Source organism: Dipodomys spectabilis, unplaced genomic scaffold, assembly GCF_019054845.1.
Source record: "Dipodomys spectabilis isolate Male_0828 unplaced genomic scaffold, ASM1905484v1 ptg000210l, whole genome shotgun sequence".
Lineage (NCBI taxonomy): Eukaryota > Metazoa > Chordata > Mammalia > Rodentia > Heteromyidae > Dipodomys > Dipodomys spectabilis.
The window spans coordinates 585,391-611,589 of NW_024870887.1; the positions used below are offsets into that span (position 1 = coordinate 585,391).

General features: G+C 46.0%; 1 protein-coding gene across 3 annotated transcripts in view; it reads left to right on the forward strand.

Moving 5' to 3' along the window:
* Klhl29 (kelch like family member 29) overlaps positions 1-26,199 on the forward strand; it is a 294,244-nt gene that overhangs the window by 67,393 nt on the left and 200,652 nt on the right. For all 3 annotated transcript variants that reach the window (XM_042696802.1, XM_042696804.1, XM_042696803.1), the window contains exon 2: positions 11,380-11,487. The gene's annotated coding sequence lies outside the window, so the exon portion shown is untranslated. The remainder of the gene's footprint in view (positions 1-11,379; positions 11,488-26,199) is intronic.

The following is a 26,199-nucleotide window of genomic DNA, read 5'->3' on the forward strand; positions in this document are numbered from 1 at the left end:
AGTCATTTGCTTCCTCTGTGTTTTGAGTAGATCATTAGTATTCATCAGAATCTACAGGTTATCTTCGTTATTTTTTTTATCTTTTAAATGTACATATAAATGAGTATGTATTATTTATAGATGTCTTTGGATTTAGAAACATCAAGCTTGAAAAGTAATGCAGCACAGAATATTTGATGTAATGCTCATAGAGAGGAGAAAGGAGGAAGGGAAAGGGGCATATGTTATCTAACCTTTCTAGAGAACTTTCTGGAAATTCTTCAGTGACAGGTCAACTGTAGAAAGATCTTGTGGTAAAAGGGCAACAGGCAGGAGGTTAGGAAACTTGGATTCTTGTTCCTGGTTCTTTTGCTTACCAGTCATGTGACCTTGAGCCTGCCACATTCTCTCACTGACCATATCCTGGCCTGTACCTGGACGTTGGGTCACGCATATCTGTGAGTGAGAATCCACATGCTCCTGTTGACTGCCCTGGGCTCACTCTGGAACAACTCCTCAACTGCTGCTTTGGTTTGTAGAATACAGGAGGTTGGTGAGCCGTAGTTGCATAGGGTTTGATTGTATTTGTGGTGCTAGGGATTGAATCCAATCATGCTTGCATGCTTGATGAGCACCCTACCATTGAGCTACACCCCACTTCAAAGTTTGACAGGGTTCACATGGAACATGAAGACAGGGTACAACCCAACCACTTACGTACACACACTGCTATATTAGGAAAATAGATTCAGCCTCTCATTCTGTTCTCATTTTCCTATATTGTTTCTTCATTGGCCAAGAAAGCAGAGTCCCTACAGAAAAATCCTGATAATAACTGCTTTCTGCTTGAGTATGGAGAAACATGCCTGTCTGTGGTTTATTTTTGAATGGATAATTCATCATAGCTGGTAAAAAAAATCCTGCAATCTCTATAGACTTTCTTTCACAATTTTGTTTCCTCTGAGAGTGTAGAAACAGCCTCAGATCCATTCAAATAAAATAGCTTTTTGCTGGGTGAGGAAGCAATACCTCGCAGACCCACTTGGGGCCAGGAAGGACATCTTAGCTGTTGGGCTCATGAGCTCAGAGAAGAGGTGGCTTAAGAGAGTAGAAACCAGAGCAGTATCTGCCCTCAGGCCTGAGCTTCAGTTTGCCAGTTGCTGAGGAGGGGTGAGAGCAGTAGGCTGGCACAAAATGAAACTGAAGGCTAAGTGCTTTTTGCCTTTCTTCCTCCTCCTCCTCCTCCTCCTCCTCCTCCTCTTTTTCTTCCTGTCTCTTTCCCTCTAGCTTGTCTCCCCTGTCTCTTCTCTTTATCCTCTCTTCTGTCTCTCCTCTATTTCTCCTTTCCTCTATTCTCTTTCTCCCTCTCTCTTCCACTCCTTCCCCCTCCCCACCTCTGTTCTGAGGATTAAACTCAGGGTCTTGTACTTGCTAGAAAAGGACTGTGCCACTTGAGCAGTTCTTTAGCTTTTAGATCTTCCTACTCCTCTCTACCTCTTCTCCTGATTAGCTGTGAACCACTCTGCCTGACTGCTAAGTGTATTTGTGTGTGTGTGTGTGTGTGTGCACCTGCATGCACATGTATACATGTCCTAGGGCTTTTACTCAGGTCCTGGGCACTGTCCCTATGCTCTTTTGTTGATTAATTGGAGATAATAGTCTCACAGACTTCCCTGTCCAGGCTAGCTTCAAGCTACACTCCTCAGATCTCAGCCTCTTGAGTAGCTAGGATTATAGGTGTGAGTCACAAGCACCCGGCTCTAAGTGCATTTCTTACCTGGGAATGTTTGACTCTAGGCACAACCATGGTGTTTAATGATATTACTCCTGTTGTCCAGATAAGGACTGAGTCAGGGATAGAACCAGAGGTGGCAGAGCCTATTTAGAGCCACACTTCTCAGATGACCAGACTTCCCTGATCTTGTATACCATATAGGCTCAGCCAGCTCCTTCACGGGTGTATCAAAAACAGACGGAAATACAAAATGAAGTTCCTTTGTACTACACAGCCCATGAGCCAGGCTTTAAATTCAGATTTGGAGAAGGGGTTCACAGATATCTCTACATTTCTGTGGGAGAATGGAAATACAGAGGCCAATAGCCTACCTGTTAGTGCCCTCAGAAGCTACACCCCCACCCCCATCACTTCTCCTTAAAGTTAGCAAGGGGGCCAGGGATGCTGACAGCCCCTGAGCATTAGCAGCTACAGCTATTGCTAGACTGGCTCGTTCCAGAACCTGGCTGGAGAGATGGCTGTTCTTCCTGTCCCTGTGGCTTTCTCTAACCCTGCAACAGTCAACAGCTGTGGTCTGGCTACTTTCTGATGCAGCTGTACTTGAGTACTTGGGGGTACAGGTCTCAAGTTCCCCTAAAGAATCAGGAAAATGCTCTGAGATGCTCACCCAAACAGACAGACGTCAGACAAGAAGGCAAAAGCAGAAGGATGGGAGGCAAGTTCTCTCTCTGGGCCCAGATTTGAAGTGAGCTTTTGGCTAGGTATGAGTGCCTGCTGTGGCTGATGCTAGGTGGATCTGCTCCTTTGAGCTGGCCTGATCATGACAAGGATCCAGTGCTTTCCTGGGCAACAGGCTGGGATCCAGCTTTCCTGAGATCCATCTTGCCAGGCTACAAGTTGCTGTAGGCTTCTTCCCTAGCTCTCAGTCTGTTGTTTGATTTTCCTCCCCAAGCCTCTAGTCAAGTCTTGTTTAAATGTTATAGCCTGGCCCCAGGAGTGTCAGGAAGAATCTAGGGAAGAGACTTGTCCACACTGGTGTCAGGGTTTTAAAGGGGCAGCACTCCTGGGGGCCAGCATGATGATCAGGGTGGGCACTACGAATCACCCTGCATGTGCTGGAGAAGGGGGTGCTGTGCATCTCTCTGGTCCCCTGTGGCAGAGCAGCAGCTGCCCAGCAGTGAATTAGGGACGGTGGCTCTGTCCCGCCTCTCGGAGCTCGTGAGGCAACCTAATGAGGCAGAGGCGATGCAGAACCGCTCCAAACGGCCCGCAGCTCCAGGCAAATGTGAAGCATCATCATGAAAAGCTTAAATTTATGAGTCTGAAGGAGAAGCAACATCTGGGAAGGAATTATTGCAATTTAAAGGGAGGACACGGGCCTGTTTATAAGAGCAAAATCTGGAAGCAATGTCTGATTTTTTAAAAACTGGTTGGTATTCTAGTCATGAAATGGTGGTGTGACTGTCTTCCAGATGTTCAAGAAGAAAAAAAAAACCCAAAGCTATAGAAGCCAAGTTGTATCTTAGAGACATTTTCCTTCTTTCAATAGAGCTTTGCTGAGCATCTACTACCTGCCAGGTGTATGCTCAATAATATATGCATCTTCACTGCCACTTGTGGGCCAATTAGGCTGCCTCCTTTAGCGCCTGCAGTGTCTCCTTGCAGTGTAGCCTTCAGAAAATGCAGTGGTCCTCTTAGGTCTGGTCCAGTATAGGTGAATCTGTATTAATCAGAGGAGACAGAGGACCTGTGCTGGCATTGAGTGGTGTAGCCAAGTTGGTGAAGTCCCATTCATTTCATTTCTAAGTGATCTGCTGTGGAACAAGAAATTGGTTTGGGGGACCGATTTGATATGCAACCCTTTTCCTTGAAATGTTTGTTTGGATATCTAGCAGTTTTATTATCATGGCATAGGATCCACTCAGACCACACACATACGCAAACATTCTATTGTCTTTACCTCTACATTCTCTTCACCTCAAACCAGTGAAAAGACTAGGAGGGCATGGATTTTTTGTTTGTTTGTTTGTTTTGTTTTGTTTGGATGACACAAGGGTCCTTATTGTGACAGTGTTTGCCTGGAGTCTCTGTAGCCCAGAGAATTCTGGGAAACTCCTAACAAGATTTCAGAAGGAAATGAAGGCAGGTGAGAGGTGGACCATGGCTGATGTGTGACCAGACATGGACACAGAGAAGAGCTGGGGGTGTGCAGGAGTGGGATACTGGGAAGAATCTTACTTGCTGGAATCTGGGCCCAGGATCATGGATGTTTTTTGGTTAGGGAGTGCTGTGACTAATTCTGAGGTTTAGCACTCTTCCTGTAGTGGCAGCCGGGCTACTTGGAGAGCTTGTGTCCCCTGGAGAGCCTGTTGTTGTGATACAGGTGTGAATTAGCGCAGGCTGCCATCCCCAAATGCCACAGCGTGGGCGCCTTCAACATCAGAAAGCCATCTCATACCTCTGGAGGTTGGAGAGTCCCAGAGTAAGGTGGGACATGGTGAGGTGCTGGTGCAGGCCCCCTCCTAGCAGATGAACACCGTCTTTCTGGGTCCTCACAGGGCATGGTCCTCATAGACTAATGTTTCCTCCTCTTATATATAACACCAGTGTGGACATTGCCAGGTCAAGGTTCTAGCCCTTGGGTGCCACTTGGCTATATTTACTGCTACAAAGTCCCTTCCTTTAAATACAGCTGTGTGAGGGGTTTAGGGCTTCAACACAGCAATTTGGGAGTACATTTCAGTGTGTGTAGTAAGGGGAGAGATGGCAGAAAGTCCTGACCTGAGCCAAAGCCTTGGGAAACAGACCAGTGAGTCTACTTAGCTTTCTGAACATTGCTCTGAGACAAAGGCGAGAAGAAGAAAGAGGAACTAAGGGTTTTAATGACAAGCAGGTGGCAATGCCATGCCCTGAGCTAAGGGTCTAAAAGTAGTAGAATTGCAGAAAATCAATTCATGCATGCAGTCTCAATGGAATCCAGTCTTATTCTCCCAAGGAGATGAAAGTTGGTTCCTGGAGTTGGGTGTTACAATGGTTTGTGGCCCTCCAAAGCTTTCTAGCAAAATCACTTCTTAAAACTCATTCCCTCTAGTTATAGAGACTTTAAATGTCACTGAATTTATTATTTTTTTCTCTTACGGGGTAATAATCATGGAGAAATAGAGAATTGTCTTGCTGTTGGCAGGTGTGATGCAGGCAGGGAGGGATTTTAAGCTTTTCTGACTTGGGAGGATCTGTGCAGGTGTGTGTTACTCTCTTATTAACCCGACTGCCATCTGGACAGCTGGGAACTGCTGAGAAGTGGCAAGGGCTGGGGCTGATGGCGTCACTGGATACTGACTGGAACAAGGATTGTCCACTGATAACTATATTCCACCATTTTTCAACTAATGGGTGATGACTATAGAGCAATGTAGGACAGCTGTAGTCTCTTGACTAGCTCCCAAGAACAAGGAGACTTCAGTAATATGGAACAAAACCATAGTTCCAGTTCTTTCTTCCCCATTGATTTGCTATGTGACAAGGTCTTCTGTTTTGTTTTTCAGAGAGAGAGAGAGAGAGAGAGAGAGAGTGTGTGTGTGTGTGTGTGTGTGTGTGTGTGTGTTTTGGTACTGGGTTTCTCTACCACTTCAGCCACACTTCTAGCCCTTTTATTTAAGCTTTTCAAATTTCCATGACTGGCCTAGGACCATGAACCTCCTGCCTCTGCCTACCTCAGAGCTGGGATTAAAGACATGTACCACCACAGCCAGCTTATTCATTGTCACAGGGTCTGTCTAGCTCTCCACCCCATCCCTCCACCCCCCCCTCCACACACACACCCAGGCAGGCCTCAAACAATAATCCTCCTAATCTCTGTTTCCCAAGTAATTGGGATTTGAGACAACTCTTATTCACCATGAGCCTTGTGTTTCCTCATCTATAAATTGTGGGGGAAATGAAAGCAAACTGTATATAGGTTGTTTAGAAGAAGTTAATTAGAAAAAGTGAGTGAACTAGGCTTTGTAAACTTAAAGTACCATGAGAATTTTGTTACTATATCTCAGGCATTGTGGCTTCTGCAAACCCAGGGTTGCTTTGATGAATGAATGCCTTTGATAAAGCTTGCCAGGTGGTACATCCCGAGCAGTCGAAAGCAAGTAATGGATCTCATCAGTGGCCAACTCTAGCTCTTAATGGAAATAGGAAATCTCTGCATGGTGCAGGGTGGACTCCGAATATACTCCATCTTTGCATCTTCGCTCTCCCTTTTAAAAGTAGTGCCTTCCAGCCCCCTCAGCCCACGAACTGTCGTGAACCTGATGGATAAACCTTCTGAGTGTGCTTATTTTTGTGTTGGCAAGATGCCTGCAGGCTTTGGTGAACCCACAGTTGATATTATTAATGGACAGCTTGTTTTTCTGTCATCTTGAAAGAAAGTGAGTATGAATGAGCATTCCCTCTGCAGGGTACGTTTGGAGCAGACATCCAAGCCTGGTGCAAGCCAGGGCTGCTAGAAGGGTGGGGTTGAAGCTGGGTTTCTCCCGATAGCTATAGCTTCCAGTTCCCTTGCCTTTTCTTTTCCAAAAAGAAAGAAAGAAAGTGTCTCTGTTTCCCAGCTTGCTGAAGGTTGTTGAACTACTGGGTGCTGGAACCATAATTGGAGAGCGTGGTCAACGGTCAGGCCAGGCTGCTTTCTGATTCTGTGTCAATCTGGAGACTCCTTAATTGGTTTCTCCTCACAGTAGGCAGTTTCTCACGCAAGAAAAGAAAGAAAGAAAATGGTGTCTTTTATAGAGATGTAAAATTCCTGGGGCTCTTGTTTATAATTCTCTTGGCAATCAATTTGGTTCATGTCAGAAACCATCTTTACTCACAGACTTTGAGTTAGAATGTTTCTTTTATCTCTCTCTCCTTCTCCCTGGTCACCTCCCTCTCCCTTTTAAGATCTTGCTGTGCTGCCCAGGCTGGCCTCAAACTATGTGCTATTCTCTGCTTGCTTGCTTGCTTGCTTATTTATTTATTTTTATTGGTCATGGGGCTTGAACTCAGGGTTTGAGTTCTTTCCCTGAGCATTTTTGCTCAAGCTTAGCATCTACCACTTTGAGCCACAGCTCCATTTCTGTTTTTTAGGTGATTAGTTGGAGGTAAGAGTCCCACAGCCTTTCCTGGCTGGCTGGTTTTGAACTGCATCCTCAGATCTCAGCCTTCTGAATAGGTAGGATTATAGGCGTGAGCTACTAGTACCTGATACCTGGCTACCCTTTGCTTTTTTCTTTCTTTTTTTTTGTGAGGGGATGCAGATTGAAGTTTGAACTTAGGACCTTATGCTTGCTAAGCAGGTGTTCTACCACTTGAGCCTTGCCTTCAGCTCTGCTTAAGACTGGTTATTTCTGGAAATAGAGGGCAGACAACTTTTCTGCCTGGGCTGGCCTTGAACTGTGATTCTCCAGTTTTCAGCCTGAGTCGCTAGGATTATAAGTGAGAGCCACCAGCACCCCACACTTATCCTTTCACCTTTTTCTGGCCAATTATGGAGCTTGAACGCAGGGCATGGGCGCTATCCCTGATCTCTTTTGCTCAAGGCTAACAGTCTACCACTTCAAGCCACAGCTCCATTTCTGGTTTTCTGGTGGTTAATTGGAGATAAGAGTCTCACAAACTTTTCTACCCAAGCTTGCTGTGAACTGCATCTTCAGCTCTCAGCCTCCTGGATAGCTAGGACTACAGGTGTGTACCACCAATACCCAGCAACCTTTCACTTTTTAAATGTCATTTTCCTTCAGACTGCCAGCCATTCCTTGATGATGAAATGAGCGGAAGAGAAAGGGTCAGTGTGGCCAGAGATGCCAGGAAATTAAATCCTGGAGTATCATCATCATCTTGCCTGGAGATGGCAAGCCATTCCTTTTTCCTTGAGATTTTTTAGGTTCATTCCTGAGATTCATTTCCTAGGCCAGGATCTTTGGAAAGTTATGGTTTTACACTGTTGATTTAGGAGAAAAATTGTGACTAAAAACCAATTTCTAGTCACGTTAATTCATGTTATACCATGTGTCTCATTAGAATAGAACTCATTTTGAGACACCAACATAGTTTATAGGTCTTCTAGAATGGAAAATAAAAAAAATCAGAGGTCTATGATAAATGAACCAACATTTATATGATGGATATCATGGACCAGATACTCAAATATTAAGATATTGTCTAGTCTCTGAAAGGAAAAAGAGCAAGAAAGGAAACCTATAGAAAATAAATAAATAAAACTCAGACATAAACGAAGACGTATTGTGAGTTCACCTTCAGGAGATTAGTTTCTGGTTGGAGTGGACCAAGGAATCACAATTTAGGTGTTCCTTGCCCTGGAACTTGGCATGGGTGGTAGCAGTATTGGACTGGGATGCTTCTGAGACAGGAGAAGGAGGAAGATTCATGGACCAGCTTCTCTACTTTGAAAAACATGTAACAGGTTTAGAGGAATTAAACTAAATGCCACAAAAGTAGGTAGTGATATTAGAATTCTAGTTCTCATCTGTCTGGTTCCAAATCTTGAGACTCTGAAAAGAACAGACATATCCAAATATGTGATCTCTGAAAAGACTTATTAAAAGAACTAATCATAAAATTCTAGGCACAGTATAAAGAAACCATAAGAGTGTGTCACCCGTGGGCTAATAATGAGAATGAAGATAATTACTGCTTAAGGGGGCAAAGGAGCTATTACAGAAACCCATAGAGAATGCTAAAGAGTACCATCTCCCCTAACTTGAGTATCACCTTCAGTTGAGGGACACAGCTACCCTGTGAAGACCCAGCAGAGCAGAAACAAAATAAGTGAATGAACAGCTTGCTCCAGCCAATCCTCAGTCTTCTGCTAGTTAAACCTAACCAGAAATCAGAAAGTATCAGAGCTCAGTTGATTCCCTCTGTACTGGTTAGATATACCTTCTAGTCACAGACCAGAGGGAAGATAGGAAGACCTGGATAATCAGAATTTTTTCCACCCCAGTTGCTAACCTGTCAATTCATGTCAGGACCTTTAATACACTAGGAAAAAGTCCCAAAGAACCCAGCATTGCATGTAGCTTATTTTTATCCAGAAATATTTCAGTGATCACCTCTGGAATTGATCATTTGCACCACAGCTTAGGGAAGACAAGGCCATTGTCATCAGAACAGGTGGCCAACTTCCCTGTGTTCCCTCTGTGCTCTTCCCTCCTCCCTTTCCCCCATTTCCTATAGCCTGCCTATATTAAGTCAGCACAGCCTGGTTACAGCTCAGAGAGTGGGTGTTAGCTGGCCAGAGAGTATTGAGCCATCTGGGTTGGAGAGAAGAAAAGCAGATTAACCTGACATTGACCTCTGAGAGTTTTGTCTCAAGAGATTGAAGGCTCCATGTAAAGACTAGTACCTGAGATCTTCGGGCTCTCTCTTAGCAACCTATACAATAGCCTACGAGTACTTACAAAAACCTAGATACTCACCTCTGTGACTTTATTATCTACTGGAATCTAAAAAGGTCCATCCCTCGAGACCTCCTTGCTGATCTTGAAACATCATGTCACTCCCCCCCCCCCCCCCCACTGTACTTGTTCTTCCTTCTATCTCAAACACCTGTGCAATCCACTCCATCCAGCACTTGTGCAGAGGTTATCCCTTGCCCATGAAGCTGACCTCACCCACCCTATTTAAACTGCACTGCAGCTCTCCAGCACACTCCTTGCTCTATTTTCTCTCTCCAAGCAGCACTTACTATCTTCTAATATGCCATGTAATTTTCACACATTCCTAAGTTGATTGTTTCTTGTCTGTTTCCAACTATGAGGGTACGAATATTTTTGTTCACTCATATATTCACTATGTGTCTAGGACAAACCCCTACATTCAGCAGTCACGCAATAAACACATAAAATAAATGAGTGACTAAATGAATGAGGATCTCAAGAACCTAAAATTGGTTTGTTCATCACCTTCTAAAACATTCTTTTCACCAATACTTATCTGCTGAAGATCTTTCCCAGAAATTCGTGAGTCTTCTAATCACAAGAATCGCCAATACATTGTGGCCAACGTGATCAATGTCTGTGCGTGTGCCACATGGGCTTGGTAGAGGAAATACACTCATGACTTTGGCTCTGTGTCAGAATTAAATGGTGACCTTGGCTTACTTTGCCTCCCCACAGAGGTTATTTCTTAATCGTAAAGGGAACATGCTGTCCTTGGAAAAAGCAATATTTTTTTGTCATCTTCAGCTTTCAGATAGCTATTTGATATGGCTCATGGATGTCCCTGTCATTGGCAGCTGAAAAAGCTTAGTAGAGAAGATCTGAGAAAGACCCATCGCATCATCAGAGAGAACGCTGGCCATGAGGTGGAATTAGTTTACAATAACTTATATACCTGTCCAAATCCTTCATATCACAGTAAAGCTTTCCCTTGCTATCTAGGACCCTGGAGTACTAAGAGAAAAAAAAAGAAAATCAATTGATAATGATATATTCCATTTTAAAAAAATATATTGATTCTCAGGTAATGACAGCCACACGCTTTTGCGGGGGAAGATGCCATTTCCCGTCATGGCGATGACTTTCTCATATATTACATCTGAAAGAGCAGACGAGGAATAGCCCTGCTTCCCCATAATAGATAGCCTCTTTCCACTGGGTATTAAATCTCTCTCTTTATATGTATTTTTTAAAACTTCTCTCCGAGGAACCCATTCTTTGCCTCCTCAAGGTCTTCTTGCCTGTTGTCTTAAAAGAAGTCATGATTTGTTTCTGTAATTCCAGAGTTTGTGTCCTTTTCAATGTTAAAGATTTGAATTTCTTATTTTTCTCCCTTCCTGGATTTTCTTTGTTTGGATTAGGTGGGAGACAATGCCATTGTTCTCAATCTTACTCTGTTAATGGCCCAGTGGTGTGGATTAGTGCCAGCCAATGTTTGAGAAATGGGAGGAATACCTTGCTAGGGCAATCTGCTGCCCACTGCATCCCCATTTCTAAGAGCGCTATAGCAGAGTTTGGGGTCTCTCTGTGTAACATTGACTCTGTGTGACATAATCTACAAGAGGAGGCTCAGCATCAAGGAGAAAGCCAAGGCAGAATTTAGCTTCCATTTGAGGGTTGGGAGGTCACATAAGAAACTAGTACTGGGGCTGGGAAGGTGGCTCAGTGGTAGAGCACTTGCCTTGCATGCCTGAGGCCCTGGGTTCGATTCCTCAGCACCACATAAGCAGAAAAAAGCTGGAAGTGGCGCTGTGGCTCAAGTGGTAGAGCGCTAGCCTTGAGCTGAAGAGCTGAGGAACAGCGCCCAAGCCTAAAGTTCAAGCCCCACGACCGGACCCCAAAAAAAAAAAAAACTCGTACTAAAAGTAGTTTTGTGTTTTTTCTTTTCTTCTTTTTTTTTAAAATTATGGGACTTGAACTCAGTTCTTTAGCTCAAGGCGAGCGCTCTACCACTTGAGCCACAGCACCACTTCCAGTTTCCTGGTGATTAATTAGAGATAAGAGTCTCACAGACTTTCTTGCCTGGGCTGGCTTTGAACTGTGATCCACAGATCTCAGCCTCCTGAGTAGCTAGGATTACAGGCATGAGCCACCAGTGCCTGGCTGTGGGTCTTTTGTGTTTTTTTTTTTTTTTTAAACCACTTTCTGCACTCCAACTTCCCTCTTCCTCTCTCATTCTAGACTGTGTGGCTTCCCCGTGATGCCCTCCCTCTACTAAGTGTTGGTGGTCATCGAGGGTTTTGCATCCTGGGGACGAATCCTGAGCTTGCCAGAGACGGACGGCGAAAGGTAAGTCCAAGCTCAGCTCCTGTGGACTAAGGGAGTGATCCTGAGTAGAGCTGGCTGTCTGGGGATAAGAGGAAAGGGAGCTAGTCCCTTACTCTTAGTTGGTGAGATTCCCCCTCCCCCCCCTCCATACACACACAAGTATATGATCCACTAAGCCATCTAGATCTCAGTCATGGTGACTCTTCCTTATTCTCCCCAGTTGTGAAGTTTCTCCAGGGTTTAGATCTTGGGGTGGCCAACAACTACATGACCTTGAAACTTCTCCAAACTTCATTCTTATAATTTAACAAATTCACGTCTCTTCATTTAATTTTTATTGTTCAAACATACTCTTAAATATCATGAAAATATTATTTATTCATAAAGGTTTTGAAAGATGGATTCAGTTCCTACCATCCTCCAAGAAACAAGTACCTAGAATTATATAAAGAATTTACATTCCCAGGGACAAACACTTTAATGTTGTGTTCCAGGCTTGCTTCTTATGAGTATATATACACACATACGTGGGATCATATTGTGCATACTACTTGTTGAGATATTATTGTGTCTCAATTGTGTCTCAAAAAATATGTTAAGTCATCTTTAATGCCAGTGAATAGAAACTATATCATTATTTTCAAGACTTCAAATTATAGGAACATAAAAATGTACTTTAGTTGATACCTTAATGATGGATATTTATCATGTTTTTAATATTTTACTGTTATCAATAACACCACAAGAAATATCTCTTAACATGCCCTTTGCACAGTCATGTGATTATTTGCTTGGATTTAATTTATAGAAACTTTTGTATTCTCAAATCAGGACCAGAAAGTCAGGAGAGCACTGGGGAATGGGGCCTGCATCGTCCGGGCATGCATCTCATGAAACAAAGCTGCCTGCTGCTCTAACTCCCACCCTCAAGCAGGCCAGATATGTCCCTACAGAAGCCATGGCATTGGAGCTAGAGCTGCCAGAGTTCCACCACTGGGGAGGCAGGCTGGAGCTGGAATGAAGCAGATGCGGGGAGGCACAGGGAATCTTTAGAAGTCAGTGAGACGCTACACATGGTTGGCATATACCTACAATCCTGGTATTCAGGAGGTTGAGGTAAGAGTTGTGAATTTGAGAAGATGGCCGGGGAGGGGGGGGGGGGGGGGGGAGGACGCCGGGGGGGGGGGAGAGGAAAGAGAGGGAGAGAGAGAGTGCATCACAGAGCCAGCTGGACCTAGTGGCTCATGCCTTTAATCCTAGCTAATTAGGTAGCTGAGATCTGAGGATCTCAGTTCAAAAGCTAGCCCAGGCAAGAAAAGTATATGAGACTCTTCTTTCCAATTAACCTTGTAAAAGCTGGACATAAGCTGTGACTTTAAGTGGTAAAACACTAAGGGTCAGTGTGTGTACACACACACACACACACACACACACACACACACACACACACACACACACACACACACACACACACACACACACACACACACACACACACACACACACACACACACACACACACACACACACACACACACACACACACACACACACACACACACACCCCAAAGCTGCATCTGTAGGAGCACACAGAGCCTGAGCAAACTCAGGTCATAGTGATCCAGGACTAAAACATGTTCAGTGATATCCTGCTCCAAGCCCAAGAAGCTGTAGCAACTACCTAGAGCTACTTTGTGGCCTTATACCCCAGCTTCCTTTAACAAGGGCTGACATCAGCCAGCAAGAGTCCTGTCATGTATAGATTCTTTGCTGGTTTTTCTTTGACACAGAGACAATAGGATTGAACATGGCCTACCACTCCAAGAACCCTTAACACAAAGAGAAGAATATAAGTCTCTAAGATCCCAGCTTGTGGATGCCCCAGGTTATCAGGAGGAAGTGGGAGGAGATCTAAGCTAGGTCTGGATTGGCTGCCTGCATGGAAGAACCTACACTGCCCAGGGGGGTCTCTAGCCTGCTGCCACCTAGCAGACCAGCGGGGACAGCCAGAGGAGGACAGATGGGTTCCTGACCTAGAATGCTGGTGGGCTGTTGGCATGAGCCTGATGACACCACTGATGGGAGACAGCTGTCTTCTCCATTATCCCAGCCTGTGGGGAATGATTTGCTTCTGTGACAGTCAAATCAGAGAAAGAGAGTTGGAAACAAGAGAGTGCAATGGGTTTGTGACTGATCTCTTCCTTCTTAGAGGGACCAGAAGCAGAATGAGTGGTCTGAGAAGAGATTTAAAGCTGTTCTTCACAGCTTTCCTTGGGTATATATGGGCATTGAAATGGGTGGGAGAAAAGAAGGGAATGGGGAGGAATTTGGTTCCTTAGATGATATTTCTTAGTTTGTAGCTTTGTATTTCCTGCCTCTTGTGCAAGGTGCATCTTTCATAAGTCCCAATCTTGGACAAGAGCGGATTTAGGATGGCTGTATGGGTGGGAATCTGAAGGTGATATCACCAGCTGATATCACCAGACCTACAGCTGATCAGTCTTTTGTGGGCTTCAGTATCCATGCACATCCTCCAGATGGGTCCCCATGGCAGATGTGTGTTTGTCTTTCCTCCCAGTGGACAATTCCTGGAAGGCAGGAGTCCTGTGGGATACATCTCTGAATTCTGTCCCTCCTCACTTGTATGGTACCCACTGGGCCTTCAGCTAACAGCACATAGCCAGGACAGTCTCTGAGTACCTTGGTATGTGGTCCAGTGCAGTATATGCTCTTCCCTTGCAGTCAGGTCCACCACTGTAGATGGACAGTCGCAGTGGCCTTTGTGACCACTGTGGAAGCAGCTACCACTTCACCGTGGAAACTGGAGAAGCTACCTGGGCTTTTTGTGCCCTGTTTCAAAACAGACCAGTTCAGTAGCAAAGCATGGACTTCTGCTGTCCACTCTCAGAAGCTTGATGACTTTACCCAAGGATCAAAAAAGATCCCAGAACCAGCAGGGACTCGGGGTGAGCTGAGGACTCGGTGTATGCAGAACTAAAGGCTGAGCCAAGAATGGCATTAATAGACTGCTCTGGCTCTGAGCAGATGGGAGGCAACTGCCAGTCCTCCCGGGCACCAAGGAACTGCCTTGTGCGGCCTCCCCTGCCTGTCACTGGAACTGTGGGATCAGGACTGCTTGTCCAGGCTCTGTGCCCTCCCTCAGCAAGCAAAACGATCTGTGTGCCCTGCATCCTCAGAGGACACTGCACATGTCTCTGAAGCCAGTGGGACTTGGGGCTGGTCCATGCACCGGCCCTGGACTCCTGCTCTCGACACAGCTTCATTTCCCCCAGTTGATCCCTCTGTCCTCCCTTTACTCCCCACTCAAACTGCCTTGCTTCATGGAGAGCTCCAGGCCCTCTTCCCCTCCACTGTCATTTGTTGTCGTTTGTTGTCTGCGTTAAGCCTTCATGACTTTCATTCTATAATATGGGCCATGCACACATTCCAAGTACTGCTCTAGACACCCACCAGACATACTTGGTCACCCCTTTTTCCTCTGACTCTTCCTGTACCTTCCCTGGCCAGCCCTAGAGGACCTCTGTAGCTCCTTCCTCTGCTGGGAATTTGGGAAGTTAGGCCCTTGAAAAGGTCATGGACTCAAGCCCACCAATTAGGTACAATCCTTCAACTGGTCCTCACTCTTCTCTCTTTGCCTGGTGCTGTTTGTACCTTTCCACCAAAGGTCTCAGAGTCCACAGTGTCTTGCTCACCTCCCTGGTGGCACAAGGTCTCCCTTAGTTTGCTGAAGACCTGAAACCTCTTCCTGCTTTTAGACATGTCTGTCAACACAAGCATTACCAAATTCTTGAGCTCTCCACCTTGAGGAATTAAGATACCAGACCATCTTTCCAGGTGATATGTGACTCACCTATTCTGTCACATGCCCTAAAATCTGCCCTGGGACCGAATCATTTAAAAGCTGGGTGCCTTGACTGTAGCAGGCTGTCAGCTCTGTGGGCTACCCATGTGTCTGTTGGCCTGCAAAGTCACAGCTCAGGGCCCACACTGCAGGTTTCATGGCAGTTTACATTCATCCTGTCAGTTGTGCCACCTTGCTACTCAGACCCTATGGAAGTGTCTGTGATTTTACCATAGACATGTTCTTCTCTGGGCTACCGGCCTAGTGTCTCATAAATCCAAGAATCATGTTATAACAGACCAGCTTCTTGTTTGCCCCCTCTGAGTTCTCTAGCCCTCCTCACTCCCCGCATATGAAAATCACCTAGGAAAAAAATTCTCCCACCAGGATTCATATCAGCTCCATTAGATGAAACTCTGCAGGAGGGGACAGAGGCTTTCTTATTTTATTCCTATGTTTATAAAGCTCCCCAAGCAATTCTCCTGAGCAGCCAAGGTCAGAAGCACCGCCAAGCCTGAGGCAGATTTGTGGCCTGCCTGTACCCAGGTGTAGGACTTCCTAGATGTGGTTTCACGGAGGCAGCACTCCCTGCTCCATTTCCCTCCTGTGCTTCTTGTTCTTGCTCCTACTTTGATTTACAGTGTGTTAATGTATCCTTTCAAGTCCCTTCCAGTCCTTTCTGGAACTAGAGAGGTAAAAACAAGCAGAATAGAAAGCTCTTCCCTAGCTGGGCCCACGTTCCTCCATCCCCAGTCCCAGGAGAGGGCAGAGGCCTCCTTTCTGGAACTCCACCATGGGGAATGGCAGCCAATTCTTTGAAGAGCCCTCCAGGGCCTCATAGCTGAGGCTCAGTGGGGTCATAGCATCTGTCTGTGTTCTGAGAAAGGCCAAGGAGAGGCTGGGGATATTCAAGGAAGGCCACTAGAGCATCCACTAAGCTCAGGACAGAAGTGACACTTTCCTGTATTCTCCTTGTTGCTCTCAGCCCCATGCCCAGCATCCATAGGCAGAGAGAATGGTCAAAAGGCAGGAGATGCCCAGGGTGGAAGCAGGGAGCTCCAGAGTACATGTGGCATTTCCACTCGGCTGATATGGATAGGGTGGAGGGTATGCAGTATTTTATTCTGGCTGCAAAACCTCATTTGGCACCTGGGCTCGAAATAGCTTTTCTGCAAACCTCAGAGTTTATTTTTGTGACAAAGTTTGACTTTCCAAGTAGTCTGTCTCCTTCCTTACCTTGTTCCTGCCACATTGGCCAGGACTGCTGGAAACGGTTGAGAGTTCGTTCCCTAACTGAAGACAGATGAATGGAGAGGCCTCGGGCTGACTCCTAGCCTGCATTCCCTGTGATTAGTGCAAGTTTACACACACACATCAAATAAGCTAATAGTAGTCTTGCCAACATCCAACTCAAGGAAAGGATCATGTGCACATTAGTGTAAGTGACATTGCTCCTAAATTTGCAGACATCTGTCCTTCTGGATGACCTCCTTTAGTCATATTCCAAAACTGCTTAAGAAAATTTAAGCTTCTGTCTTTTCATCAGAAGTTTCTTTCCTTTTTCTCTTTTCTCTCTGGCTACAGATAGTTTACTCAGTACATTGTGAATCAAGTAGCTGTCTCAAATTCATTCATTCATTCATCCATTCATTCATTTAAGTATTTAAGCAGCCACATTATGGATCCAGGCCTAGGATCCATAATGCTCATACGAAAGCCCTTTCCCCAAGGAGTTTTCAGTCCAGCAGAGAGACTGGTAGCTAAACACCTACTTGGAATAATATGTGATCAGCGCAACAAGGAAACAGTTATACAAAGGGCTATGAGAGAACAACTCATTTGCTCCACAGTTATTTCTTAAGCACCGACTAAATGTCAGGCATTGTACTGAGCAGGAGGAAGATTGCCACGACCATGTGAGAGAATAAAACTCTCCAGCCCCAAGTTTGGGAAGAATTACCATTCCAGGATGAAGATCATCCACTTGCTCCTGCATCATCTTGTCCAGGCCACTCGGAGGCTCATCAATTACAGCTGCCACAATGCCTATTTTTACTCCCACTTGTGAGTGAACTGGATGCTGAGGAGATGGGGAGGAGGGAGAATTTCAACATCATTCATGGAGCTCAGGCTCACCCGCCCATGCAAGACAGACGCAGCCTAGCAACCCTCATGGGCCTTTCCTTTGATTTGTAGCAACTCATTTAGATAAAAGCATCTGGTTTGTAAGGTAGCAACAACAACAACAAAAATCATTAAAAACGTATTTCTGCTTTTACCAAGTAACTTAGTAACAGCGCAGAGGTAACAATTAACCTGCCATCCTCCCCCTTTCTTTAGGTACCCCAGGCAGGAGCTGAATGTGGGAAATGAAAGTCAGAACACAGGGAAGTTCTTCGAAGGTCCCTTCTGAAGCGAGCACTCAGGGATGTGCAGCCAGGCCAGCCAGCTGAGGAAAACCCTACCTTCACTTTAGCACATAGAGGAAGTGTCCTGCCTTCTGTCCCAGAATAAACAGTGATTATTTATTTAGTACTAGTTCAAGGCAAGCCGAGTGCTGTACCATCTCGCACAGAACACACTGAGCAGCAGCTACTGGTGTGCATGAATCAGATGAGGGGAGTCTGCCCTATGCCAGCTAGCTTCTGCCAGCCCCTGCTCCCACCCAGACAGATTCCTTGGCTAACTTACCTCTTTGTCCTGCAAAGCCCACGCCTCCAGAAAAAGCCTTTCCCATCCCTTTCATCTCTTCTGGCAGAGTGCTTCCCTCAGAACTCTTACTCCAATCATGTCCTATTACTCTCCCCACACCGGTAGAGTGTTAGCGTGGTCTTTTCACTTGCCTGTGTTTATCAGGCTCATCCCCCAGGCCCTGGCCTGCTCTAGGCATGTGAGGGCAACCCTGCTGAGCTGTGCACAGAGCTCACACACAAGGAACCATGAATGATTAAGGCAGGTCCATAGCCTCCTCCCCCACTCCTATCAAAAACCCCCCTGTGGACAGCAGCTTGGGATTCAGTCTCTAGATCCCTCCCCAAGGCCTGGCATAAAGGAAAGCTTACATATGTGAGGATGGATGGATGAACCATCAGAAATGCTTCATTTAATCTGTCGGATGTGTGTACCCACGGGCCAGCTATACCATGAGTGCAGCTCACAGATACCCACCGTAGGGCAGTCGGGGGTAACACACTGACCTGCCCGCCCAAGAGCCCTGTTCCCCAGGGATACCATGTGTCCTATTCAGAGCTTTCTTCTAAACTAAGCACAGCCTGTGGTTTAAGAGGAAGACAGACCTTCCCAAAGCTTGCTAGAAACCAGCATCTCAATATGTTCTATTCCACATTCAAGCCACGTTTAGAAAAGGCACAGTCCACGTTCACACATGTATTCATTTCTTCTTTCACTCTGGAAACATTTTTAGGGAGCCAGAGAAATGTAGAAGTCAGGGGCATAATTGCTTGAACCAGACTTCCTGGGACCTAATCCCAGCACTGCCCCTTCCACACTGTGTGGCTCTGGGACAATATTTAACCCCCTGGGCCTCAGTTTCTTCACATGCAGAGTAAGGGTTGTAATAATGTTTACCTCTTAGAGTAAATGTAAGAATTAAATGTGTGAACATGGTAAGATACCTAGACACCACACTCTCAAAGTGTGGGGCCCAGGATCTGCCTTGGCAAGTACCCCAGCAAAGCCAGGCATTTAACTGCTGCTCTATTCAGAACCAAGTGCACCTTCAAGGGAGATGATGAGGCATCTGTCACTGTTGCCTTTGCCTTCAGAATGGTCAGCAGGGGATGTCTGCTTCCAGGGAGGTGAGGACTGTCCTTCACCCATAAGAAAAACATAGCCATGAACTCTGCCTTTGCTGTCAAATGAAAAAAAAAAAAAAAAAGACATTATAGCCAGGCACTGCCTGTACTCCTAGCTACTCAGGAGGCTAAGATCTAAGGACTGAGGTTCAAAGCCAGGCAGGACAGGAAAATCCATGAGACTCTTATCTCCAGTTAACTACTAGAAAACCAGAAGTGGAGCTATGGCTCAAGTGGTGGCAGAGTGCTGGCCTTGAGTACAAAAGCTCAGGGACAGCAGCCAGGCCCTGAGGTCAAGCCCCATAACCAAAAAAAAGAAAGAAAGAAAGAAATAGGGCTGGGAAGGTGGCTCAGTGGTAGAACGCTTGCCTTGCATGCATGAGGCCCTGGGTTCGATTCCTCAGCACCACATAAGCAAAAGGAAAAAAGCCGGAAGTGGCACTGTGGCTCAAGTGGTAGAGTGCTAGCCTTGAGCTGAAAAACTGAGGTACAGCACCCAGGCCCAGAGTTCAGGCCCCATGACCGGACCCCCCCCCCCCCAAAAAAAGGAAAAGAAATAAAGAAATATAGGGTGAAACATATTTAAGACGATATCTCACCAGGCACTGGTGGCCTATAACTTATAATCCTAGATGCTCAGGAGCCTGAGATTTTGAAGATCACAGTTCAAAGCTAGCCCATGAAAGAAAGTCCATGAGACTCTTATCTCCAATTAACCAGCAAAAAGCCAAAAGTGAAGTTGTGGCTCAAGTGGTAGAACGCTATTTTTGAATGAAATCCCAGGTCCTAACTTCAGGCCCCAGTAATAGTACACACACATACACATACACACACACAAATAAATAAATATGATGGTATCTCATGTTCATGATTTGATAGCCTCTGCTCCAGGTACATATCTCTGCTAGATAAAAGAGAATCCCAAAGAGCCACAGATTGCATCCTGTTCCCATTCCCTTCACTACATCTCCTTTTCTTTATCTGCATCTCAAGGAGGCTGTACTCATACTAATCCCCAAGGGTCATCAGATTCTTTCCCTAGGAGTGACATTTTGGATTTGACCCCATGGGAGCTTCTGGGACTCCACCACAATTAGCACTGTGGCTTCAGAAGTTATGTCAGCATGTCCTTGGGGCATCTCTCATTAGCAATTATGAAGTCATTATCTGGTAAATAATTCATAACCCATGAGAAAGGGATAAGCTGCCAATAAACAATAATCCATTTAGAATGAGGCTTGGCAGCCAGGACTATGCAGCCCTTCACTGAAGGGCTGCTCCTACCTTACCTCGGTGTCTCTCTGCTTTGTCCTTAAGGGCCTTGCTTGGATCAGGCCTCCTCTCTGAGGCCAGCCCTCATCACCCACGTAAGGTACCTCCTGCTCCTAAGCTCAGGCAGAAGCCCATCAAGGGCTATGCTAAGCAATTTGCATGTGCGTTCGCCTGACTTCCTCCCTAGGCTCCTTGTACTCTGAGGATATAAAGATTCTTTTTTTTTAAACTTTTTTAATACTTTTTTTATTGTAAAAATACTGTACAGAGGGGTTACAGTTATATGAGCAAGGTAAAGAGTACATTTCCTATCAAGCATTGTTGCCTCTCCTTTGTTTTTCCCCTTCCAACTCTTCCCTCCCACCTCCACACCTACCCCCCCCCCACACCTAAATTGTAAAGTTGACTTTTCACCATAGTGTCTTGTACATCTCATTGTTACAATGGATCAACTGTATCTCTATTTAAGCAATTTGTTTTTTTCCCTTCCTCTCCTCAAATTAGAGAAGTGTATATACAAGATGCAGGGCACCGACATCAAATACAGTGAAAACAGAGGTTATACCATGGGGGAGGAACATACAAAGTACCCCCCCCCAAAAAAAAAAAATCACATGGTACATTACAAATACGTTAGAAACAATAGCAAGAAAGTAAAAACCCCTTGTGTCCCTATCTTGGGGTTCATTTTGCTTAACATCATCTTATCTGGTCATATGTATAGAGCTTTTAACCTTTTCTGCTTGTCCCAGACATATACTAGTTATTGCAAATAAGGGAAACCATGGGACCTATGTATCTTTGGGTGAGGATGTAAATATTGGTATACCCACTTTACAGAGGAGTAAACTGAGCTTTCATTTTTCTCGTAAAGCCCTGTATCAGGGTTGGTATGGCATAAGACCTGTCACTTTGGGCCTGGGTGTCTTAGACCCTCCTTCTATGAGCTTAAACCCCTTATAACTTGCCTCTATGACCTGTGCCTCGGGAAACTGAATTTGGCTTCCCTCCTCATTGGGAATAGGCCCCAGGAGGAGGCTTGCCAGGCTATCTGGCTGGTTAGCTGTGTAGTTAGGCTTGTCTATGGTATTTGCTGGCAAAACGAAGAGCACTAGGAAGGAGTAAGAAGGAGATATCTTCAGGACACTAAAGCTGAATTTTTATCTTCTGAAATGGCCTGTGGATTTCTGGGAGAGACTGCAGCTTCCGCCATACTTTCTCAGCCAAAGGGTGCCTGGCTCCGATGCCTTGAGCCCCAACTGTGGATTGATGATATTAGCTCTGCTGAGAGCCTTTCCTGCCATGCCATCACCCTACCCACAAGGCCAGCTATGCTTTGTCTGTAGGATCACTTTGGAGAATTCCCCAAGGTTCCCAGGTTAGAAGGGGCCTAAGGCTCCCACCCTCACTGCTACAAGAGCCCATTCTTCGTTCTTTTAAGTGGAGGCAGAGTAGACACAGCCCTTCCCCAGGTCTGAAATGATTCATGAAATGTCATTGTTAAGCTTTAACAAGAGCCATCCTGAGCTGGGAGCTTCAAGGAACAGGATGGGGTTGCTGGTTGTATGATTTTCACACATCGGGAATGCTGCACAAACCACTGTGGTTGGTCTATGTGGTAGACACAGCCACAGTGGTAACTAGGCATGCTCATTTTCCAATGACTGTGGTAACCAGTCTAAGGCCAGGCCCTCTTCTAGCCGTTCCACCTCTCCTCTTGTGGCCAGCACTTGCTGATGTAAAGACAGGCAAATTGGTCACTTGCTGCTTTCTAGAACTGCTGGAAGCAGCAAAAACCCTCAATCTCCTTTAAATACAGTTGTCTCAAGGGAGGTGCTGGCCCTGACTTAATTTATCAAACTCTATGATGACACATCTCGCTTCCAGGAAAGGTTCTACTCCTTCCTCCTGATGACCAACTTAATCTGTTGTTGGTCATAGGGGCTGAGTGAAGCAGATCAGAAGGACAGAGAAAAGTGGGGTGGCCAGTGACTGTCCTGGATGAGTGCCCTTCCTTCTCTGGCCATTGCATTCACAGCATTCATGCTGTGAATCCACTGGGTCTCTTCAGCTATGGGGCTCTAGAGAGTTCTTGGAAGACCTGGCTGCAGTTCTCTTGGTGAAGTCCAGTTCCGTAAAAGAGGCTTCTGACCACTCCTGGAACTGGGAAAGGGGGAAGCTGAACTGGAAGGAACCTAGGCCCAGCTAGGGAAGAACATGAAGCTTTCCGTTCTGCTTGTTTTTACCTTGCCTAGTTCTAGAAAAGACAGGAGGGGACTTGAAAGGATGCATTAAGACGCTGTAAATCAAAGTAGAAGTGGGAACAGGCAGCGTAGGAGGGAAATGGAGCAGGGAGTGTTGTCGCCTCCATGAAACCACCTGGGTCCCACACCTGAGGCAGGCCACAAATCTGCCTCCAGGCTGAGTGGTGCTTTTGACCTGAGTCACTCGGGAGAATTGCTAAAGATTCTGATGACTAATGTGAAACCATGTACCCCTTGCTTGCCCCCAAAGAAGAGAGAGCACACATTCGACATGGGTGTCCAGAATCTTGCTTTGACCTCCCTGAGCCCTTTCTCCTTCCCTTCCTCTCCCTCCCAGATTTGGCCAGTCCTAAGCAGGACATGCCTGCCCATTAGTATAAGACTTTAAATGCTTTTGCTGTAACAAATGGCCAGAGAAGAAAAGTTATTTAGGCAGGGGCAGAGATAATTTTCAGCCCCAGTTATAGGAATGGCTTTTGTCATAAGTCAGAGACCATGGCATTTCCATGGCATAGAACAGATAGAAAGCATGACCTCCGACAGCCCCAAGAAAGGAGGCTTGATGACAAATGTGCTCCTATATAACATTATCTTCCCTTTCCCAGTGATGTTGCTGAGGGCTGCTAAGTGAAGTTCGTGAAGGAGAAGTCATGGCAGGCTTAGGGGCTGACGCAGACCTTCCAGGCCCACTGTCTTCTCTTCCTTCTCTAGTAAGCCCTGGGATGCATTGTCCCTGACACTAAAGCCTCTTCCCAGAGATCTCCAGGGAAAGAAATTCCATCAGCTCCCAGAGTCCCCATTCCAGTGGCTCCTGCAGGCTTTGCTTCTATCTGACCTAAATCTCCCATGCTGCAATTTAAGCCCATTTTCCCTTGTTTTGTTTTTAGTGGAAATGGAGAACAACTAGTCCCCAGCTGCCTCCAAAGGCAGGGTGAGTCAGAAGTCCTAGCGTGCCTCCTGTCAAGCTGAACTGTGTCAGAATCCTGTCCTGTTGAATCTGTCCCCGAGGAAGGCTCCTGAAAGAACAGCTTTCATGTTAATGCATGAGACAGTGCTCCACTCCAGAGGGGCCGTGTTGATGGTGGGAAGGAACCTGACCTGCATGAGCACAGCACTGAGGTGACCCCTGAGCAAGGGACACAGCCCCTGTGGAGTGGGAAGTCAGGCATGTGAATGGAGCAGCACACTTTCATAGGACACGCTTAGGGTCTAGTTAGGAAGCTGGCACTTCCTAAGTAGGGGTGTCCTACTGTGAAGACACCAAGTCCTAAAGAAGGAGGGGCTCAGAGGAAACTGGGGAGGCCAGGGGGTGGGGAGATCTTTGAAGTGATACCAGGAGAATTCTTGCACACTCCAAGGCCCAGGTTGAAAACTGTGCTCTTCGAACACCCATCTCCTCTAATGAATTGGAGGTTCAGCATCCCACAGCCATCTTCTCACTGGGAGACATCTGTGGGCAGGGGACCATGTTAGGCAAGGTGCCCATGTGGGCTCATACTTCTTTGACAGCTTCTGCTGGTGGCTTCTTGATCTCCTAGACCACTCCATTTCTGTCTTGATTTTTGTGCCTTCTTCTGTAAACAACCCCCATTGCTTTGGCTAAAGTTAAGCTAATTTTTAGACCATTGAAGTCAGTTCCAGGAAGAGTTGGGTTCATGGCTTAAAAAATAAAAATAAAAATTCTGATTGGAAAGCAGTAGGTCACAGCAGTTAAGTTACTGAGTTTAAAAAAGCAATGATGCTGAGTGACTCTGACAACACTCGGACAGCACATAATGAATGCAAGGGAAGAATTTTTATTTTTCCTCGGCCAGTGGAATTAAAACCTTCCTCCTCGACATGAGAACTGGAGAGAAACCGAATCCCTTTTTCCTAGGCAGTTATCTAACTGCAATACTGAGATGGGAGCAAGGTCATTAGACTTTTTGTTTTCCCATTGCTTGGTCAAAAGCCCCCTCCAAACGACTTGGCTCCAGTACAATGGGTGAAATAAAACCTGCATTGATTGGATTTAAATAATGGAATTGCCATTAATATCTTCCATAAAAGATGATTGATTCTGACTTGGATTTATGGGAAGTTGGAGCTTGTGAAAGTAAACAGAGTGGCAGCCGTTCAATACCAGCGCTAGTGTATGCTCTCCTCCTCCCTCAGGGCTGGTTAAAAAGATGAGCGCCCAGCCTAACCTGCAACTGAGTCACAGAGATCCTTTGGAAGGATCTGGAATGTCTGTGTCCAGGAAGCCTTCCTTCAGCCACTTTTCCTCCTGCTTGTGTAAAAACAGAAAGGAGACCATGTCCCTCCAGAACAGAAGTGACAGGCTCTGGATGGCCTCTGGTGACCAAGGGGCTAGGGAATGTCAGCATCCCCCAATCTCAGATCTCAGTGGATAGCTCCTACCAAGCAGGCCATCAGTAGGTCCTAATCCTCTTATTTACAGATGGCGGCTTCCTGCCTCCAGGCAGAGCTGTTTGAATCCCTTATCACCCCCTTCCAGTCCTCCAGGTGCTATTGATCTCCTGTCCCTCACCTGTGAACTGGTAACTCTCAGGTTTGTCTCCAGTGTGCTGTCCAACCAGCCCACACCCCTCCACCAAGAAGCCCCTCAGGTGCCATAGGTCTGTCTGAATTCCCTGTCCTCAAGCACACTCCTCATCCTGTGACCCTATCTCTAGCACTGGCAGCATCACCTACCCAGTCCCAAGTTATCTGCTCCCACTTTTCCTCCACCCCAGATTCCACTCCCAGGCTTTTGTCTATCTCCCAATGTCCCTGCCTTTTCTGCCTCTCAATCTCCACTGCTCTTAGCTAGGTTCAATAGGCCCTAACCAATTCTAACCCAAAGAATTCCAAGGTCTTCCTGCTTCCTCCTTCCTTTCTTCCTTCCTTTCTCTTTCTTTTTCTTTCCCTTCCTTTCCCCCTCCCTCTTTCCCCTCCACCCACTCTTTCTTTCTTTCTGTCTCTCTGTCTCTCTTTCTCTTTCCCTCTTTCTCCCTTCCTTCCTTCCTTCTAAACACATTTTCTTCTTTCTTTTCAACCTTTGTATTATTGGCTCCCCAGTTTCATCACCAGGATCCCTGTTCCCTGGGGAGCCTGAGGTGCAGACCTTCCCTAGGAGTAAAAGCACATCACATCACACTGCAAAATTACACCCTGGTGTACCTCACCTCCATGCCTTACCTGCTTGGAATGCCACTTCCAATCCTGTCTGGATTTGCCCACTTGGCTTCCTCCCAAGGCATATTCAACCATTTACTCTTTTCCCCCCTGCACCTTGCTGTCCACATCTTAGCAAAGGATTGGGACTAACTGTCCTTACCTCTCCTACTTCCAGAAAATGTTGACTCTATCCCACCCTGCTGCTAGTAGCTAGCAGATCTACATTGCTTCCATCCAGCCTCAGCCACCTGTACTGGGGAACACATGTAAGTTCATGGTTACTCTTCACCTGGCTGGTTAGCAACACAGGACCAATTAGTCCTGACCTCAAGAAATTAGCTGAATTGCTAAGAGCCAGGCA